Source organism: Dendrobates tinctorius, unplaced genomic scaffold (assembly GCF_039654945.1).
Source record: "Dendrobates tinctorius isolate UK_male_01 unplaced genomic scaffold, ASM3965494v1 ptg000043l, whole genome shotgun sequence".
In the NCBI taxonomy this organism is placed as follows: Eukaryota; Metazoa; Chordata; class Amphibia; order Anura; family Dendrobatidae; genus Dendrobates; species Dendrobates tinctorius.
Genome location: NW_027361711.1, coordinates 26,815,728 through 26,836,462, shown reverse-complemented (window position 1 = coordinate 26,836,462; position 20,735 = coordinate 26,815,728). Strand labels below are relative to the sequence as shown.

The window sequence follows — 20,735 nt, the reverse complement described above, 5'->3', positions numbered from 1 at the left end:
GTGCTGCTGTGCTGGCCATGCGTGCCACTGCCAACGGTCCAGGTCGGATCGGTGGTCTCATCATCGACCATCTCGTCGTCCATGTCATCCTCCTTCCATGTTGATATTGGTGACTGGCCAGATGGCAACTGTGTGTCATCACCATCATCCTCCACCTCTTCACCCGGAATATCACGTGGATGAAAATGGCTTTCTTCTGACCGTGGGGTTTCAAATATTTGGTCATCGTCAACGACGATACCTCCTCACGTTCCTCTTCAATGTCGCGTGGTGAAAGGCCAGAGGCAACGAAAGGAAATGGATCAAACAGATCCTCGGAGTGACCAAAGTCGGGGTCAAATGTTTCCTGTGACTCCTGACCGGGTGATTAACTAGGAACAGGTTGAGAATAGGATGACCCAGCATTATCTGTATGGACAGTAGACTGTTTTGTCATGGACGATTGGGTGCTGCTAGAACATTTCGTTGAGGCCTTATCAGCCATCCAAGACAGTATCTGCTCTTGTTCTTCTGGCTTCCAGACCTGTTTATGTTCCCGACCGGGAAATTGTGCCTGAAACCTAGATGCATCAACCTTCTTCAGTCTCCCAGACTCTGTGCCTTGTTGGGCACCAATGACAACCCCACGTCCACGTCCCTGTCCCTTCACAACAGCCTTTTTAGGAATTTTGGATTTTTCTGCCATAATTGCAGATGTTCAGATGCAGATATAGGGGAACAAGGAGCAGTTAGTGCTTTGTGGAAGGTAGCACTACAGCCTAGTACTGCTTTGTGTTTTAGAAACAGCACCGCAACAGCACAAAAAAATTGCACTGGGGTTTAAGGCGAGATTATGCACCCCAGTCACCACACAAGACAGCGGTGCTGCCACTGAAAAATTGCCCTGAGGTTTAAGGTGAGATTACGCACCCCAGTCACCACACAAGACAGCGGTGCTGCCACTAAAAAATTTCCCTAAGGTTTAAGGTGAGATTACACACCCCAGTCACCACATAAGACAGCAGTGCTGGCTGTGTGTCAGTTGTGCAGTACAGTGCATCCTATTCGCTGTGAACACAGCACCGCAACAGCACAAAAAAACTGCCCTGTAGGGGTAAATGACACCCCAAAAATAGCTGGGAAAAATGTCACTACTCAGTCCCTGACCTTATACTTTCAGCTCTGAAAAGAGCTTTTGGGTTTTACAGAGGATTTCAGGATGATTTGCAGAAACAAACACAACTCTCCCTAGCAGCTGCTTACACTCTCCCTACATTAGCTGTGTTCTGCATGCAATGTGCAGAAAATGGCGGCGGCATGGCTTAGATAGAGCCAGGCTATGATGACTCATAGCCTATGATGCTGGGCGGCCAGAGTGTAATGTTTTCGGACTTTTATGCTAGATCCGTTATCTTCGCATTTAGTGTGTCGGCCATCTTGTTTCCTGGACTGTGCATTGACTTTTGCCCTCAACCAATATGGAGTCCTCAGCTTGTCGTTGGCCATCTTGTTTCCTGGCATGTGCAGTGACTTTGCCCTCAAAAAACATGGAGTACTCAGCTATGATGTCCCTGCCCTGTTTCCTGCCAATTGTCCTTTTAATCAGCTCCAGCTGATTCACCTGTGCTCCTGAATCAGCTCTTTTCCCAGTTTGTGACTTGGTCTGTGAAGCCTGGATCTCCTCTGCTTGGAACCATTTGTGGACACAGAACCCTTCTGCTTGCCAGCTACTTCTGACAGGAAAGTAATGGACTCTGAATATCGTTGGTTGTTTTCCTAACTCTGCAACTATCCTGCTACTGCACTACTTGTATGAAGTAATACAAGAAATGCTTAAGAAGCTTATGTCTCATGTGTCTTATTATACCCATGCGTTAGACTCTAGATAGACTGTATACCATATGACACAGAGAATCATAGTAATGCCGCCCACAACCAAGAAGGCTGCGGCATTACTGTGATTGGCAAATGCTGGGCGGGAGATCAGAGTAGTGAAAAAGAAAACATTGTGGGTTTCCCTATATTTTTGATACCCAACCAGGAAAAATTGACTGCTGCGGGCTGCAACCATCAGGTGTCAGCTTTAAGATGTCTGGTTATCAAGAATAGAGGGGTCCCCATGCAATTTTATTAACTTATTTATATAAATAATTTAAAAAATTGCCTGGGATCCCCCCCATTTTTTTATAGAACCAGCCAAGCTAAAGCAGACAGCTGGGGGCTGGTATTCTCAGACTTGTAAGGAGTCATGAATATTGTACACCCTCAGCCTAAAAATAGGAGCCCAGAAAGGGTGCATCTATTTGATATACTAATTAGGGTGCTTTGCCTGACTCTTCCCACTTGCCCTGTGGCGGTGGCAAGTGGGGTTCATACTTGTGGGGTTGATGTCATCTTTGTATTGTCCAGTGACATCAAGCCCATGGATTTGTAATATAGATGCGTCTATATTGGGTAGACACCTGTCTAGGGTGTTATCTCCTGCCTACACTAGGGAGGTGCAGGCACGGAAGTGAGCAATGTAAGTCACTGACACCACTCACCCCTCTCTGTCCTGTGTCTAGGCCCTCGCTCCCTCATTGCAGTCAATTGCATTGGCATCTATCATACGCGAATGCAATTGCTGTGAGCCGCACCGCCGGTACAGGAGCAGAGGAGCTGTCACCTATTGAGACATCAGGATTCAGGTAAATCAGGTAATCCTGATGTCTCATTTGGTTTAATATTATACCTTATATCAAAGGATCTTAAAAAATTCTAATTCATCTCTTAATAATAATTGCAATTGAATATCTGTTTGTATGGGTCTAACTTCATCGCATTGAATATCATGTTCCTTTTTATCTTCTTTTTCAGCACCCTTCTATTTTTAGCTTGATTTATAATTAATTATATTAATAAAATATGTTGTTTTGTAAAGTAATTGGCACTTCATTTATTACCATGGTGAAATTCACAACTAGGTAATTTTTCATTGTAAACATTGATTTATTTGAAGTGTGACTCATTTATTTAAAGCGCACCTGTCACCGCTTTCGGCCGGTATAAGATGCAGCCGCTGCCTTGCATGGATTATCTACAGCATTCAATAATGTCATAGATAAGCCTCCAGTCCGACCTGCAAGATAAGAAAAATATGTTTTATTATACTCACTGGGGGGGGAGGACTGATGCAGTCCGGTCCGATGGGTGTCGCAGGTCTAGGTCCAGTGCCTCCCATCTACTTGCATTGCCGTCCTCCTGCTTGCTTCACTGCTCCTGGCATCACACTTCTGCGCAGGTGTACTTTTCTGCTCTGTTGAGGGAAGATCAAAGCACTGCAGTGCGCAGGCGCTGGGCCTCTCTGACCTTTCCCAGAGCCTGTGCACTGCAGTACTTTGCTCTGCCCTCAACAGGGCAGGGAAGTATGCCTGCACAGAAGTGCGATGCTGGCAGAGAGGAAACAAGCAGGAGGGCGACGTCGCAAGAAGGTGGGAGGCGCCGGACCCGGACCTGCGACATCCATCTGACCGGACCGCATCAGACCGCCCCCTCGGGTGAGTATAATAAAACTTATTTTTCTTATCTTTCAGGTCGGACCCGGGGCTTATCTACAGCATTAAAGAATGCTGTGGATAAGCCCTGAAAGGTGGTGGCCATAACTGGTAGCGGCCAAAACAGGTGACAGGCTCCCTTTAAGGTAGTGAAATAGAAATGGGACAAAATTGGTATTATCAAAGTCCCTATTTATGTATCCTGCCTCCCATGCAGTGTACTTAGCTTCTATGCTGAACATGACTCCCCCACAGTCGACACTAAAAGTTCCTATCTTCAGCTCCACTAACTAGCGCATAACTTCTCTCATGTCTTCACATCCTTTGAGGCATTCTATCACACACTCACCTTATTTTTTAACACATACAAATAACACACCACTGTTTATATATTTATGTCTGTTTATATGTGTTTTTGTGAATTAATACGTATATGTACGTATGCCTGTATATGTTCGTATCTGTGTATCTGTTTAGGTGCGTGTCTGCATATTGTATGTACGCATATCTGCATACCATGTGTATATGTGCATGTCTGCATGTGTGCGCATATCTGTGTACCATGTATAGATGTATGTGTACTGTATGTGTGTGCATGTCTGCGTGTGTGTGCGCATGGCTGAGCACCATGTAAACATACCTGCATACTGCGTGTGTGCATGTCTGCCTACTGTGTGTGCACATGTCTGCGTATTGTTTTTGCATGTCTGCATGTGTGAAGGATGAGGGGGCAGGATGGGCCCTGTGTTGTACCCCTGTATTTCTCCACCGTATCTGTGCATCATTATTCGTGGCATGTGTTAAAGGGGCCCACTGAGACTCTTTCGCCCGGGGCCCACAAAAACTTGGAGCCGGCCCTGCCTCACATACAGCCTGCAGCCTCCTGTACTCTCCTAACACACACTTCGCTCCCCAGGTACAGTTGTTCCCTCATTACCTTTCACCAGTGCCATCATCCTCTTCAGCTTATAATTTTAGTTGCTGCTGTTGCTTCTTGCCTGGAAAAACACTTCACTCTCTGAACTTTCTAGGATGGCTCCTTCTTTGTGGCACTCTATCAAACAGACACACCCTGAATCACCTTTTCCCTCACTATACAGCACAGAATCTTCACTCCCACGTATCATTTATGACACACGCACACACACACACAGTCGGCACTCACATGTAACCAGTGGTGGGATTCAAATTTTTAACAACAGGTTCTGTGTTTGTGTGTAGGAAAGCCACACCCATTTTAAGCCACACCCATTTTAAGCCACACCCATTTTTAAGCCACACCCATTTACACGCACCTTTTCCTCAAACATATACAAGTAGGGGCGCAGTCAAACAGTTAAAAAAAAAAAAATAAATTGGAATGAGTTCAGAACAGTGCACAGGTCCCAAAAAGGCAGCACAGGTCCACAATAGGCAGCACAGGTCCCCAATAGACAGCATAGGTCCCTAATAGGCAGCATTGTTCCCAAATAGGCAGCACAGGTCCCCAAAAGGCAGGCACAGGTCCCTAATAGACAGCATAGGTCCCTAATAGACAGCATAGGTCCCTATTAGGCAGCACAGGTCCCCAATAGGCAGCACAGGTCCCCAATAGGCAGCACAGGTCCCCAATAGGCAGCACAGGTCCCCAATAGGCAGCACACGTCCCCAATAGGCAGCACAGGTCACCAATATGCAGCACACATCCCCATTAGGCAGCACAGGTCCCCAATATGCAGCACACATCCCCATTAGGCAGCACACATCCCCATTAGGCAGCACAGGTCCCCATTAGGCAGCACAGGTCCCCATTAGACAGCACAGGTCCCCATTAGGCAGCACAGGTCCCCATTAGGCAGCACACGTCCCCATTAGGCAGCACACGTCCCCATTAGGCAGCACACGTCCCCAATAGGCAGCACATGTCCCCATTAGGCAGCACACGTCCCCATTAGGCAGCACACGTCCCCAATAGGCAGCACACGTCCCCATTAGGCAGCACACGTCCCCATTAGGCAGCACACGTCCCCATTAGGCAGCACACGTCCCCAATAGGCAGCACACGTCCCCATTAGGCAGCACAGGTCCCCAATATGCAGCACACATCCCCATTAGGCAGCACACGTCCCCATTAGGCAGCACACGTCCCCATTAGGCAGCACACGTCCCCATTAGGCAGCACACGTCCCCATTAGGCAGCACACATCCCCATTAGGCAGCACACGTCCCCATTAGGCAGCACACGTCCCCAATATGCAGCACACGTCCCCAATATGCAGCACACGTCCCCAATATTCAGCACATGTCCCCATTAGGCAGCACACGTCCCCATTAGGCAGCACACGTCCCCATTAGGCAGCACATGTCCCCAATATGCAGCACATGTCCCCATTAGGCAGGACAGGTCCCCATTAGGCAGGACAGGTCCCCAATATTCAGCCAGCACATGTCCCCATTAGGCAGCACAGCAGGTCCCCATTAGGCAGCAGCAGCACATACTGACCTGACACAGCAGCACCGGTGTGACCAGTCCAGGATGATGAAGATGGCAGGCCGGGCCCGGGGTGACTAGGAAGGCAGGCCACAGACCACGCGCAGCTCACACTGGGTAGCGGCGCGCGGTTCGTCCTGGTTAGTATCAGTGCGTGGGGGGCCGCTGGGGTCCGGCGGGGTGTACTCAGTCCCTGCGGCTGGCCGGCTGCACGTATCAGTGCGCGGTATCCGGCACGGCGGGCGGGACTAGGAAGCAGAGCAAGAGTCCTCCTCTGCTCCTGCTCCTTGTCGGCTGCTGCAGGAACATCAAAGTACCGGATCGCGGCTGTGAATCTCCCCGATTCGGGGAACTGGCTGCTTTTTTAACAACCGGTTCCACCGAACCGGGGAGAACCCGCTGAATCCCATCCCTGCATGTAACCCCTATCACAGACAGACACACATTTTCACTCCCATGTACCTTATATGACACACAGCCTACACCCAAATATCACCCATGATCTCACACACAAACCCTCCACCCCATCACATACAGTACATAGCCACGGCTTGAATGTACCTCATTAAACTCACAGCCTCTACCCCCATTTACCCCTATATCACACACAGCCTGCATCCCCATTTAAACCCTTTTGAAACACATTCTAAACTCTGTGTTGCCCACATTCAGCCTGCACCCTGTGTACCTGACATACAATCTCTTAACCCACACTGCATCCCTCAAGTACCACTATTCCCATTACCTGTCATCAGTGCACTAATCTTCTCCAGCTTCTTCCTTTAGTTGCTCCTGTTGCTTACTACCTTGGAAAACACTTCACTTTCTGAAATCTAAGATGGCTCCTTTATCACACACACTCACACACACTTTCCCCTCATTATCATGCACACAGTCTACACTCCCATGCACCCCTTTATTACACACACAGCCTGCACCTACATGTAACCTCTGTCATACACACAGTATGCACCCACACATACTCCCTATAATACATAGCCTTCATCCTATGCATTTCTTTATCAAACACACAGTCTACAACCGCATAGCCTGCACCTCCATGTACCCCATTATTACACACACACAGCCTGCACCCCCATAAAACTCCCTATCACACACACTTCCTGCCCCTCAAGTACTCCATGCATAGTCTGCACCCTACATACCCCACATACAGCCTGCACCCCATGTACCCAACATACAGTCTGCACTCCAGGTCCAACATACAGCCTATACCCAATGGACCCCACATATAGCCTACTGCGATATGTACTCTTTTATCACACACTGCATCTTCCCCCAGGTTCCACTCTTCCTTCATTACCTGTCATCAGTGCCCTTATCTTCTCCAGCTAATTCTTTTAGCTCTTGCTTCCTGACAAGTACTTCTCTGTCCATGTATCACCGGTGCTTGCATCTTGAACCACCACCCCTCACCCCCCCAAAAAAAAGACAGTTTGGTTTGTGGTCTTGCGGAAGTAAAGTAGGGGCAGGATTGAGATGAGACATTTTGTTTTCCTCTTTCACAATGGCACTTTTCCCTCTGCCCTGCAACACTGGCACCTAGGAAGAGAAGGCTATAATGAGAATGTATAACGTGGCACAACCTTGTCTGCTGGTGCTCAAGTATGGTCCCAGACCTTTATACTGAATAAAACTTAGCACACAATGGATGAAATTAGAATAACTTTTAATAAGGTCCAAAAGTGGTACAGCTCATTCAACATAGTACAAATGATGTAGACATTTCGGTCCTACAACAGTGACCTTCATCAGTGTGACGACTGTTTAATGTTCATATGCATCTGGTGCGAGAAAAGAAGGCCAGTCAGCGTCCTGGTGCTAGTGAATTTAGAAGTCAATGTAGATCTTATGGGACATGGTATCCACCATTTGTCACGTGACAAATGGTGGATACCACGTCCCATAAGATAATCAATACTAAGCACATTGGCTTATCATAATAAAATCTACATCGACTTCTAGTTGAATGAGCTGTACCACTTTTGGACCATATTAAAAGTTATTCTAATTTCATCCGTTATGTGCCAAGTTTTATTCAGCTAAGTATACAGGAAGAGAAAGCTATCCACAGCATCACTGGACACAGATCGCCCATGTTAACCTCTTATTACCACTAAAAGAGCATATCCAAATTTCAAGCAAATAATTTGTGGCATGTGTAGGAAAAATAAGTCCACTAAGATACCACCTAACAACTTTCCTGGCTTCAAGGAACTGCTGCTAATGTCTTGCAGCCCAAATACTACAAAACACTTTTACAAGTCTTGTGGAGTTCAAGCCTCGATGTGTCAAGGATATTTTGGTGGAACAAAGGTGACCTATAAAATATGACAAAATTGGTTAATTTTATGTCCCACTGGTGCACTGTCCAGTATATACACCGAGTAGTTTAGTGATAACATCTATTGTCGAAAACGGCTAGCAGATTATATTATAGTATATTTATTTATCAGTAAGGAAATGAGGGAAAATGGCATATTCCTCATCATCGTCATAGGGCGGCACGGTGGCTCAGTGGATAGCACTGCAGCCTTGCAGCGCTGGGGTCCTGGGCTCAAATCCCACCAAGGACATCATCTACAAGGAGTTTGTATGTTCTCCCCATGTTTGCATGGGTTTCCTCCCGGTGCTCCGGCTTCCTCCCACATTCCATACTGATAGGGAATCTAGATTGTGAGCCCCATTCGGGGACTGCAAACTGTAAAGCGCTGTGGAATATGTTAGCGCTATATAAAGATTATTATTATCATCCATGTAAAGTGCAGTGCCCATTTCCTGTAGGCTCTCAGCAAATGTGCATAACCTAATCCAGTTCTTCAAACATGAAATTGGAAAGGAAGAACGTTAAGCTGGGGATGGCACTGACATCTGATTGTGAATGTAAGGCCGGGGTCACACTGGCGATTAAAACGGAGGAATGCAATGCGATAAAAAATCGCATTGCATTCGAACCCATGTTATTCTATGGGGCAGCTCCCATCATGCGATTTTTTTATCGCATCCGATCCTCTGATCGAGACAATCGCAGCATGCTGCGATTGTCACCGATTTTCGGATCGGATTCAACAATGCATGTCTATGGGGGCGAGAAAAAATGGGACTAAAAACGGACTAGATGTGTGAGTTGCGATAAAAATCGCACCAAAAGCCGGCAATTGTTTTGCCTAAATACAGTAAAATCACAGTGTCCAGTTAAAAAAGAAACGAATTGATAGATATAGACACATTAAATAAATATATATATATATATATATATATATATATATATATATATTTATATACAGTCATGGCCAAAAGTATTGACACCCCTGCAATTCTGTCAGATAATACTCAGTTTCTTCCTGAAAATGATTGCAAACACAAATTCTTTGGTATTATTATCTTCATTTAATTTGTCTTAAATGAAAAAACACAAAAAGAATTGTCCTAAAGCCAAATTGGATATAATTCCACACCAAACATAACAAAGAGGGTGGACAAAAGTATTGGCACTGTTCGAAAAATCATGTGATGCTTCTCTAATTTGTGTAATTAACAGCACCTATAACTTACCTGTGGCACCTAACAGGTGTTGGCAATAACTAAATCACACTTGCAGCCAGTTAACATGGATTAAAGTTGACTCAACCTCTGTCCTGTGTCCTTGTGTGTACCACATTGAGCATGGATAAAAGAAAGAAGACCAAAGAACTGTCTGAGGACTTGACAAACCAAATTGTGAGGAAGCATGAGCAATCTCAAGGCTACAAGTCCATCTCCAAAGACCTGAATGTTCCTGTGTCTACCGTACGCAGTGTCATCAAGAAGTTTAAAGCCCATGGCACTGTGGCTAACCTCCCTAGATGTGGCCGGAAAAAAAAAATTGACAAGAGATTTCAACACAAGATTGTGTGGATGTTGGATAAAGAACCTCGACTAACATCCAAACAAGTTCAAGCTGCCCTGCAGTCCGAGGGTACAACGGTGTCAACCCGTACTGTCCGTCGGCATCTGAATGAAAAGGGACTGTATGGTAGGAGACCCAGGAAGACTCCACTTCTTACCCGAGACATAAAAAAGCCAGGCTGGAGTTTGCCAAAACTTACCTGAAAAAGCCTAAAACATTTTGGAAGAATGTTCTCTGGTCAGATGAGATAAAAGTAGAGCTTTTAGGGCAAAAGCATCAACATAGAGTTTACAGGAGAAAAAAGAGGCATTCAAAGAAAAGTACACGGTCCCTACAGTCAAACATGGCGGAGGTTCCCTGATGTTTTGGGGTTGCTTTGCTGCCTCTGGCACTGGACTCTTGACCGTGTGCATGGCATTATGAAGTCAGAAGACTACCAACAAATTTTGCCGCATATTTTATAGCCCAGTGTGAGAAAGCTGGGTCTACCTCAGAGGTCATGGGTCTTCCAGCAGGACAATAACCCAAAACACACTTAAAAAAGCACTAGAAAATGGTTTGAGAGAAAGCACTGGAGACTTCTAAGGTGGCCAGCAATGAGTCCAGACCTGAATCCCATAGAACACCTGTGGAGAGATCTAAAAATGGCAGTTTGGAGAAGGCACCCTTCAAATATCAGGGACCTGGAACAGTTTGCCAAAGAAGAATGGTCTAAAATTCCAGCAGAGCATTGTAAGAAACTCATTGATGGTTACCGGAAGCGGTTGGTCGCAGTTATTTTGGCTAAAGGTTGTGCAATCAAGTATTAGGCTGAGGGTGCCAATACTTTTGTCTGGCCCATTTTTGGAGTTTTGTGTGAAATGATCAATGTTTTGCTTTTTGCTTCATTCTCTTTTGTGTTTTTTCATCTAAGACAAATTAAATGAAGATAATAATACCAAAGAATTTGTGTTTGCAATCATTTTCAGGAAGAAACTGAATATTATTTGACAGAATTGCAGGGGTGTCAATACTTTTGGCCATGACTGTATATATATATATTTTATACATGTTATAGTGACACATTAATATATATATTTCTAGTTCATACAGTTCTTCATTGCAGAATAGCGGCTGACACATTAGCCGGCTTTTGTATAATTATGCTCCTGCCCGACATGAAATGACACATGGTTTACATATAGTTAATTATTTCATTTCATGTTTTTTTTTATGTCTATCACTATTAATTATATGCGGGCTTGTGGGTTACATTTTGGGCTTGTAGGGGTTCATTTAAGGGGTTAATTCGTTGTATTAAATTGCGGAGACTCCCGCTGACGTGACTGAGGCTGCAGGGAGTCCCCGTAATTTAATACAACGAATTAACCCCTTAAATGAACCCCTACAAGCCCAAAATTTAACCCACAAGCCCTCATATAATTAATAGTGATAGACATAAAAAAAAAAAAACATGAAATGACATGGTTAATTATATGTAAACCATGTGTCATTTCATGTCGGGCAGGAGCATAATTATACAAAAGCCGGCTAAGGCCTCTTTCACACATCAGTTTTTTGCCTTCAGGCGCGATCCGGCTTTTTTTTGTAAAACCGGATCCGGCAAAATGCAATGCCGGATCCAGTTTTTCCCCATTTACTTGCATTAGCGCCGGATCGTGCCGGATGGCATTGCGTTTCATCCGTTTTTTGCCGGATCCGGCAACTTGTCTCATTCCGGCGTCTGGAAAAAATGGCTACTGTAACGTTTTTTGTCTCCGGCGAAAAAGCCGGAAGCGCCGGATCCGGCGCTTCCAGCTTTTTGCTACAATGAAAGTCTATGGGCACCGGAATGCGCCGGATCCAGAAAAAGACGGATCCAACCACCGGATCTGGTTTTTTTAAGTCTGCGCATGCTCAGATCCAATTGGCCAGCCCCCAGGAACAGATATAACCTGCTAGACGGATCCAGCAAAAAAACGGATCCGTTTCTACAGTTCTCCAAAATTTATGCCGGATCCGTTTTTTCTAAAAATAGCCGGATCCTGCCTGACGGCAAAAAACTGATGTGTGAAAGTAGCCTAATGTGTCAGCGGCTATTCTGCAATTAAGAACTGTATGAACTAGAAATATATATATTAATGTGTCTCTATAATATATATATATATATATATAAATGTATATATATATATATATATTTATTTAATGTGTCTATATCTATTAATTGGTTTGTGTGGGGAAACCTGTCATTGGGCTCCATTATATGTCCATTTTGCTTTCCTGCGAGAAAATCTCGCCAGACGGATGTCAAAAGGATCCTTACATGCGATTAAAATCGCATCAATGAAGATAAATCGCATCAAAAACTCATCACTGGTTAAGATACTTTTGTGCGATTTCGGACCGTTAAAATGGGACCGATTTTTTATTCGTTGTGTGTGACTCGAGCCTAAGACTTAATTGTGTAAAAAGGGAGCAAAAAATAAATAATATGCTTGAAAAAAGAGCCTTCTCATTCAGAAGTCTTACATAGGCATGGAGAGGCAGCAAAAAACTCAGATTATGCAGATATAATCTGGTTGCATTATATGTAATGTACAGTCATGGCTGAAAGTGTTGGTACCCTTAAAATTTTTGAAGAAAATACTACATTTCTCCCAGAAAATTATTGCAATTATATATGTTTTGTTATACACATGTTTATTTCCTTTGTATTGGAACAATACAAAAAAAATAAAAAACAGAGAAAAGGAAGTAAACGTATAGCAAAATATGTGTAACTGCAATAATTTTCTGGCGCACATACTCCATTTTCTGGAATAATTTCAAGAATGCGAACACTTTCGGCAATGACTGTATATTTACGGAGGCCTAAAGATTAATATTGATTCTATTTTTTATCAAGATATTTATATTTTAAAGATGGTTGCCTCATTAGAGACAGCTATTATACAAATCCCCACACTTCTTCAGTTTATACACTAATACAATAGATCCCAGCACACGTTAATTAATCAAGTTCTCTATATATCTTCCTTTTATTAACATGAAAATTTAACAATGCACCATAATCAATAATTAATTGATTTGACAACTAATCTTAGGTTTCATAGTCATCAATAGTCTGTTCCATAGCTTAGAATCCCCCCCAATTTTTTGTGTTCCATCAATCATTTCTCAGCCGTAGAAATAGTATCCTGCTTTATAGCAGCAGTTATGTTGAATGTAAAATACCACGCAACATTTCATACCAATTCACAGACAGTATCATGTTTAACTGACTCCCTCAGGAACATATCAATCTCATTTTAAAGATCCTACTTGTGGCACCATTAGTGATGAGCAAACGTGATCGGATAACGTCTTATCCGAGCACTCTCGGGTGTTAACCGAGTATCTTGTAGTGCTCGTCCATTATGTTCCAGTCTCTATGGCTGCATGATTTCTGGCTGTTAGCCAGCCTCAATCCATGTGGGGATTACATAGCAAACAGGCAATCCCTACATGAGTTGAGGCTGTGTTAGGCGTCGGCAGGCCCGGATTGGTAATATAACCAACCGGGCATTTTCCCGCTGGGCCGCTGTCGTGTGGGCCGCAGGCGGCAGCGCCCGATCATCTGGCCACTTTCCAGCTGATGCGGCCACTGGCCTGGCTGTTGCTCTTGCCGCCGGCCCTCTGCGGGCACGGCGGTTATAGTTTCCAACCCTCCCGCACTGCTGGGAGATAAGCTGCCACGCCCCCCACGCACCCCATCCTTGCCGTAGCATGAGACCTCCCCCGCAGCCACTCACAGCGTCGCTTGCCTGCTCTCTTCTCTGTTCACAGGACCTGTGATGAGGTCACAGGAGGGGAGGAATCAGGGGGTCACATAATCAGGAGCCTTTGTCCAGACCCCTGATCATGTGACCCCTGACTCCGCCCCTCCTATGACATCATCACAGGTCCTGTGCGCTCAGCAGAGCTGTTTGTGTATGAGGTGTACGGAGCGGAGCCGTGTGTGTACGAGGTGTACGGAGCGGAGCCGTGTGTGTACGAGGTGTATGGAGTGGAGCCGTGTGTGTACGAGGTGTACGGAGCGGAGCCGTGTGTGTACGAGGTGTATGGAGCAGAGCCGTGTGTGTACGAGGTGTATGGAGCAGAGCCGTGTGTGTACGAGGTGTATGGAGCAGAGCCGTGTGTGTACAAGGTGTACGGAGCGGAGCCGTGTGTGTGCGAGCTGTACGGAGTGGAGCCGTGTGTGTATGAGGTGTACGGAGCGGAGCCATGTGTGTACTTGGTGTACGGAGTGGAGCCGCGTGTGTACGAAGTGGAGCCATATGTGTACGGGATGTACGGAGCGTAGCCATGTATGTATGGGGTATACGGAGCGGAGCCATATGTGTACGGGATGTACGGAGCGGAGCCAAGTGTGTACGAAGCATACAAAGCGGGCTTTTCCCATGGACACAGGAGTACATGGCGGAGCCCCGAGGAGCATTTTAAAACACACACATGACGTTCCACCTGAAGTGATGTGCTGGAAGCTGACCGAAAATTAGATAATTTCTTGAGGAGATTGTGACGGAACCAGGAATGCTTCAGATCCATCACCGTGTCCTCCTCTGACAGCGCAGACAGCAGGATCGCCTTGGAATCGGGGATGCCGGCCATGTGAGCAGATCATGATATGCCCTGCATCGGGAGGATCAGGTGGGCACTACAATGGGAGCCAGGCTGCTATAGTATCTTTATAGAATCTTTCTTTATTTCTCTCTCTCTTTTTCTTTCTTTCTCTGTTCTTTCTTTTTCATTCTCTGTTCTGTCTTTCCCTCATTTTCTTTTTTTTTTAATCAGATAATTTTTATTAAAAGTTTTAGAAATGACAGGCATGTACAACTTACAACATGTTGTCAAACATTCCCTTCCCCCATAACACCCCCCTCCCTTTGTCCGATGGCATATGGACTGGTACATAGCAAATAAACCCAATTCCATCACACAACCATATCATATGAGAAATGACGATTAACAGCCGACAGGAGACCACCCCCAGGGCCCACCTATTAATCTAGGAGATTTGAAGCAGCCAGGCCAGGGACCTTCAACCATCCCTCCCATATTTTCCCAAAAATATGCGGCACACCCCTCCTGAGATACACAAACCTCTCCTTATATAATATTTGGTTCAACCTATTAATGTATTCTTTTCTTGAGGGGATTTTGGCAGAAATCCAATGATAAGCTATCAGCTTTCGGGCCACAAATAGCATTCTGGCCACAGCAATTTTAAGGTATTGATCCCCTCCCACCTCATCAACATAACCCAAAACACAAATCGTGGGGTCCCTGGGAATATCCTGTCCCGTGACCAAGTGTATAAGGCTAAGGACCACGATCCAGAATATTTGCAGGCAAGAGCATGTCCACATCATATGTAAAATGTCCGCATTATCCATCGTGCACTTGGGGCACCTCGAATCCAACCGCAACCCTCTACTGAACAACCATTCGGGAGACCTGTATGTCCTATAGAGGATATATAGCTGAGACAGGCGGCCAGGCTCACTAAGAGATAATCTGGGAATCATCTGTAGAATCGAGTCCCACTGTTCCGCTGATATCGTACCCAGCTGATGTTCCCACTTTGTCAGTGCACCAATAGGATGCCTTGACAGGACCTGTCCAAGTAAGCCGCCATACACCATCGAAATCAGTCCCCCGGTGGACCCCTGCATACCAAGCCTATGGACAATGACGTCGTGGTGTATGGTTAGGTCAACTTTTTTGCTCTGCACCATATACGCGTGACGCAGCTGCAAATATTGATAAAACATGGAGCGTTGGAGGGGAAATTCCTGTCCCAATTGCTCAAAAGTTTTAAAGACCCCTCCCTCCACCAGCTGCGACACCCACCATATGCCAATCCGCCTCCAGTGAGCAAAGCCTCTGAGCGTTTTCATGCATGGCAAATGCTGATTGTCCCATATGGGGGAGTACTTTGTAAGACCGCGTATTCCTCTCAGCTGCCTCAGCTTATCCCATACCCTAACCATTAGAAGCACCGTAGGGAACCTGAGTGCAAGGGATCGAAATCTACCCGCCTCCAGACTCGACACCAGTGATCCCCGCCCCACTAGGAATTGAAGGATCTTCTGACCTCCCACCAAATCTGTCAACTCGCCCTCCATTCCTCCCGCTACATGCTGGCATTGGGAAGACAGAAAATAAAGCCATGGGTTGGGCAACGCAAGTCCCCCCTCTTCTTTAGGTTTTTGCAAGTGTTCAAGTTTAATTCTCGCGCCTTGTTTTAGCCAGATGAGCTCTCTAAAAATCATATTAATTTTATGAAACCTGTTCTGGGGAAGCCAGACAGGGGAGTTATGGAGGACATATAAGAGTTGCGGCATAACTACCATCTTCAACAGATTCACTCTTCCCAAAACAGAGAGGTGTAACTTTGCCCAGGCCTTAACCTTCTGTTTGATCCTGTTCAACAGCGGAACAAGATTTAGGCTCTCATAGTCTGTCAGCTTATTGGATATTCTTATGCCCAAATATTGGAGGGACGTTGCAACCGGCACACCTACCACACTGCAGGAGCTTGAGTCCAGTGAGAGGAGCGCAGACTTCTCCCAGTTAATAACCAAACCCGAGACCTCCCCAAACGCCCTAAGAAGTGTCATCGTGTTTTGTAATGATCTGTCCGCGTCCGCTAAAAATAACAACAGGTCATCCGCATATAATGCTACCTTCTCCTCATGCTCCCCATACCGGAATCCCTCTATGCCAGCATCCAATCTTACCCTTGAGGCCAAAGGCTCCACCGCGAGAGCAAACAGCAGCGGGGATAGAGGGCATCCCTGCCTTGTTCCTCTATGAAGTGAAAAAGGATCAGACAACTGACCATTAGCCCTCAGCCGAGCACTCGGCTCCGAGTACAAGAGCCTGACCCAGCCAATAAAGCCCGGGCCAAAGCCCATACAGTGAAGCGTCGCCCATAAATTGTCCCACTCCACACTATCAAATGCCTTAGCGGCGTCTAGGGACAGAACCACCCTCCTCCCGGCATTATCAGCCCTCACCTGCATATTCAGGTATAATCTCCTAATATTCATAGCCGTCGATTTGTTGGGCATAAACCCCGTCTGATCGGGGTGTATTAACACAGCTACTACTTTTGAGAGTCGAATGGCCAGGACCTTCGCTAAAAGTTTAATGTCTAGCGTCAACAGGGTGATGGGCCTATACGACGCGGGCAGAGTTTTTCAACAGCACGGCAATGACAGCTTCTCGCATAGACGGTGGGAGAACACCCCGTTCCAAACTATCATTAAACACTGTCAATAGAGCAGGAAGCAACACTGTTCTATAACGTTTGTACACCTCAGCTGGCAACCCATCTACCCCAGGTGCCTTACCATTGGATATGGTTCCCAGAGCCTCCTCCAACTCTTCCAGACTTAGAGGTCTATCTAGAAAGTGTCTGTCCTCAGGAGTCAGCCTTGGGAGATTGGCAGCCTCCAAAAAGGCAACAACATCCTCTGTCGGGGCCCTAGCATGTGAGGAATATAAGTCAGCATAAAAAGTCTCCAGAATTTTTAAAATCCCCGGTGCGTCAGTGAGTAGTCGCCCATTCACATCCTGAAGACCCGCTATAGTCGCAGACCCTCTCTGTGCCGATGTCACGACAGAGAGCAAATGCCCCACACTTTCCCCACTCTCAAAATATTGAGTAGATTGAAACAGCCGTTTTTGCGCCGCCGCCTCTAATGTCTGTTTGGTCACCTTTGACTGCGCCTCCCCCAACCGCTTCCGAGTGGCAGGTGTGCTCTGTGTTGCAAGGGCCCTTTCCGCATCTTCCAGTTCCCTGAATACAAGTTGTGATTTTGCTCTGGAGACGGTCTTTATTTTAGAAATCTCTCGTATGTACATTCCCCTTAAGTACGCCTTTAAGGCCTCCCAGACGATCCCACTAGAAGCCGAGCCTCTATTAAAATTAAGATATTCCTGCAACTCAGGGATAAAGCCGTTATTCTTATCGATTAGCTGCAGCCAAAACGGGTTGAGGCGCCAGAGAGGTCTATCACTCCTCCCGTTCCCGCCCCCCCCAAGCATGACTGAAATAGGCGAATGATCAGATACCGTTCGCGCCAGATATTTAACCTCTAAAGTTTTTCCCAGCATAAGATCATCACCCAGGGCCAGATCGATGCGAGATAGGGAGGAGTGAGTAGAGGAGAAGCACGAGAATTGACGGACACCAGGGTTACGGCATCTCCACAAGTCAGTCAAAGCTATCTCCCGCACGAGCACCCCAAATGGCGTAAGATTACCTCCCAGCCTCAAAGGTTCATGGCTACCTCTGTCCCAGTGTGAATCCAGAATATTATTAAAATCTCCCACCACCATATGCGGAACCCCCGGAAAGTCTCTCAGAATGGCAAGAACCTTATAGATAACTCTACTGCTATATGGCGGAGGTATATATATAGATATCAACACCAGTGGGGTAGAAAAGATTGTACAAGATAAAAGAACAAATTGCCCCTCTGTGTCCACCACCACCCGGTGACACTTAAATTGAGTTCTGGAGTGAATCAATATACTAACCCCCCTAGAGTATTGGGAATGAGTAGAGTGAAAGCCCGCCTGTACCCATCTCTTATCCAGGATTCCCAGCGTCTCCTGTGTGAGATGCGTCTCCTGCAAACAAACAACCACCGGCTTCTGGTCCGTTATGAAGGAGAATATGGCCTGTCGTTTTACCGGCGACTTTAACCCCCTGATATTCCAACTAAGTATCTTAAAGTCAGCCATTATCGTACCATAGCATATTGCCTACCATCTCCCCCCCAGCCGTACCATAGCCAATATTGAAATGTACAAGTATGCCAAAGGACATTTTAAACCTAATCCCTCCCCCCTCCCCCCAAAGAACACCCTCCAACAATTCCTTGGGCTGAACCAAGGGTGCAACATGTAAGGGTACTGTCGAACCCTTCCACCCCATTCAGCAGGCGCTTCAGTTCCTTTTCACTACCCGCATTTGGCAGGATATAACCCCACAGCACTTTGCATTTTTCCTTATCCGTATTCAGACCAAGGCCCCATAAGGACCACAAATTCTTAAAAAACAGCATATAACAGAGTAATATAAGAATAAACGAAGATATAACTTCTTAGGCAGTCCATTGCCTCAGGACCGCAAACTTCAACCGCAAGGCTCCATAATAACTGAGCGAGCCAAGATACCATCAGCCACGTTCCTGCTCCTTCCCCTCCTTCCTCAACTGTCGCTCGTTAAGGTCCAACCAGTCCACGGCTTCCCTGGGGTCCAGAAAAAAGTGGAGTTTATTCCAGGCCTCAACACGCAGTTTAGCCGGGAAAAACATGGAGTACTTGACGCCACAGGCTCTCAGACGCTTCTTGATGTCTGTGAACTTCGCTCTCATCTTCTGAACCTCCGGCGAAAAGTCCGGGTAAAAGGAGACTCTGGATCCTTCTATGGTAAGGTCAGGGTGTTCTCTTGAGTATCTAAGGATAACGTCTCTATCTCTGTAATGGAGGATTTTAGCCAGCACAGGTCTTGGTGGATGACCAGGGAGGGGGGGCCGAGTCGGGACTCTGTGTGCTCTTTCCACTGCATATAGGTGTGTTAGATTGTCCTCACCTACTTTTTCCTTAAGCCATGTTTCAATGAAGGCAGTAGGATTCTTTCCCTCACAGCGCTCTGGCATGCCCACAATACGAACATTATTCCTTCTGGATCTATTTTCAAGGTCGTCAGTTTTAGCCCAGACAGCTGCCATGTCCTTCTTGAGCTCTGTACAATGCTGTCCTGAGTCAGAGGCCGAATTCTCCACAGCACCCATACGTTTTTCCAGCTGGCTTGTTCTGTCTCTAACACTGTGCAGTTCATGTCGCACAGTCTGCATGGACTCCTGCAGAAAGCCCAGTTGTGTCAGGACATGTGAGATTGCAGTCCCACAGTGCACCACTGCCAGCATTACATCTTTGTTGGTGGGCTCATCTGGAACTTGTAGTTGCAAGGCTGTAAGGTGCTGTTTATTTCTTTCCACCAGATCACTCCAGCTAGGCTCAGCTCCCTTCCCCCCCTGCACTCTGGCATGGGCAGCCTCCTCCTCTTCCCCCATTCCCGGGCTCATGTCCTCTGCCACAGTCTCCTGGTCCATATCAGAGTCCTGGAGAGACTCCTGTTCTGCCTCAGCCGTGCGGGCAAAGCGCTGCAGCCTGGCCGCCACTGCCCTGTTCCTAGCCGCGCTGTCTTCTGCGGCCTCCTCTAAGGCGCGCGCTGTGGCGGCGTCGCCATCTTGGCTCCCCGCTTCGGCCTCTCCTGCCACCCTTCTCTGACCTCTTTTCCCCATATCCTGGGGTGAAGCAGCGTTCTCCGGTGCCCCGCGGTGTCTACCGACTCCAGTGCAGCCTCCAGGGGTTATACTAGCCGTGCTGTGGGGACGGAACGGCTGAATGAAGCAGGTATATGCGGGAGCTCAGCGGGCACACGTCTTCCTCACATGCCGCTCAGGCCACGCCCCTTTCCCTCATTTTCTTTCTCTCTCTCTCTGTTCTTTCTTTCTCTCTCTAATCTTTCTTTTTTCTTTCTCTCTCTGTTCTTTCTTTCCCCTTCTTTCCTCTTTCTTTCTCTCTGTTCTTTCTTTCTTTTCTTTACTTCTTTCTTTCTCTCTCTGTTCTTTCTCTGTCTCTCTCTGTTCTTTCTTTCTTTCTCCTCTTTCTTTCTCTCTCTGTTCTTTCTTCTTTCTCTCTCTGTTCTTTCTTTCTCTCTCGCTCTCCTTTCTTTCTCTCTTTTTCTTTTTTCTCTCTCTGTTTTCTCTCTTCCTTAGTGCCAGTCAGTGTGCCCATAATG

The 20,735-nt window shown here is 46.4% G+C and overlaps 1 long non-coding RNA gene across 1 annotated transcript in view; it reads left to right on the top strand.

Moving 5' to 3' along the window:
- Positions 1-1,360: 1,360 nt before the first annotated feature.
- LOC141089027 (uncharacterized) overlaps positions 1,361-20,735 on the top strand; it is a 36,096-nt gene continuing 16,721 nt past the window's right edge. Inside the window, exon 1 of the long non-coding RNA XR_012232148.1 lies at positions 1,361-1,723. This is a non-coding gene — a long non-coding RNA (uncharacterized lncRNA). The remainder of the gene's footprint in view (positions 1,724-20,735) is intronic.